Here is a 1,847-nt window from a genome sequence, read left to right on the forward strand (position 1 = left end):
AAAAAAAAAAAAAAAATAAAGAAAGAAAAGAAAAAGAAAACATTCAGGCTCTTATTATTTCCCTTGAACCTGGGTTTACATTCTCACCTGCCGAGCATTATTTGGCCAGCATCACCACAACTACCTGGATATACCATCCTGTTTTTGACTTGAAATCTATTTTATATGATATAAATGTGGCTACTTCTGCTTGTTGTGCTTTCCATTAGAATGGAATATCTTTTTCCATCCCTTTACTTTTAGTCTGTCTTTTACAGGTGAAGTGAATTTCTTACAGGCAGCATATAGTTGGGTCATTAAAAAAAATCTGTTCCAACAGTTTTTTCCACTCTTAAGTGAAAAATTTAATCTGTTTACATTCAAGAGTGTTACTGATATGTGAGGACTTACTCCTGTCATTTTGTTAACTGTTTTCTTGTTGTTCTATATAATTTTTGTTCCTTTCTTTCTTTCTTTTCCTTGGAGTTTGGTGATTTTACATAGTGGTAACATTTGAGTCCTTTCTCTTCCTCATTTGTTTGCTTTACCAGTGAGTTTGATAGTTTTGTGTGTTTTCATGATAGTAGATATCATCCTTCTGCTTCCAGGTGTAGAACTCCTTTAGGCACTTCTTGTGGGGCTGGTCTAGTGGTGTTGAATTCCCTCAGTTTTTGCTTGTCTGGGAAAGACTTTGTTTCTCCTTCATTTATGAAGGATAGCTTTACTGGGTATAGTAGTCTTGGCTGCCAGTTTCTTTTTTTTCTTTCTTTCAGCACTTTCAATGTATCATCCCATTTTTTCCTAGACTATAGGGTTTCTGTTGAGAAATTGGCTGTCTGATGGGGTTTCCTTTATATGTGACTTTTCTGTGGCTGCTTTTAGAATTCTCTCTTTGTCATTGACTTTTGACAGCTTGACTAGAATGTGCTGTGGAGAAAACTTGTGGAGTTATATCTGTTTGAGGATCTCTGAGCTTTCTATATCCTGTATCTGGGTATACACTTGGTACACTTGGGAAGTTTTCAACTATTATTTCATTAAATAGGTTTTCTATAACTTTGGTCTTTTCTTCGTCTTCTGGAACACCCACAATTCAGATATTTGGTCACTTTTTTGTTCTTTTTTTTTTTTATACTTCTCCTTTTCTGTTGCTTTTCTCTCTCCCCTTCCCCTTTCTCTCTCTTTTTTCTTTTTCTGGCTTGTTTCAAAAGACCTGTCTTCAAGTTCTGAAATTCTTTCTTCTGCTTGATCTAGTCTACTGTTGAAGCTCTCAAGTGTATTCTTTTAAATTTCATTCCTTAAATTCTTTAGTTCCTGGATTTCTGTTTGGTTCCTTTTTTAAGATATCTGTCTCTCTGGTGAATTTCTTATTCATATCCTGAAGTTTTAAAATTTCATTGTATTGTTAATCTCAATACAATTAAATAATTGTTAATGTGTTCTCTTGTATCTCACTGAGCTTCATTAATATCATTATTTTGAATTCTTTTTTCAGGATTTCATAAATTTGTTTTTCATTGGAATCTGTTACTGGAAAATTATGTATTTATTTTTTTGAGGTGTCATACTTCCTTGTTTTTTCTTGTTTCTTGTGTCCTTACATTGATATCTGTGCATCTGTTTTAAGTCACTTCTTCCATTTTTTTGGATTGGCTTTGATAGGCGGAGACTGTTTCCTAAAGATGTATCTATGGTGTTGGGTAGCGCACTTTAGCTTTGATTCTGGGTGCATGCATATGATTTTTTCTACTGTAAAAAGCATTGGTGGTGTCTGTGATTTTCCTCAGTGACTTAGACTGCAGTTGTTAGTGGAGGCTGTGGTGAGGTTTTACTGTGGGTGGGGATACCAGGTCATCAGTCCTTAGGCC

This window comes from Rhinopithecus bieti, unplaced genomic scaffold (genome assembly GCF_001698545.2).
Source record: "Rhinopithecus bieti isolate Rb0 unplaced genomic scaffold, ASM169854v2 scaffold_29830, whole genome shotgun sequence".
In the NCBI taxonomy this organism is placed as follows: domain Eukaryota; kingdom Metazoa; phylum Chordata; class Mammalia; order Primates; family Cercopithecidae; genus Rhinopithecus; species Rhinopithecus bieti.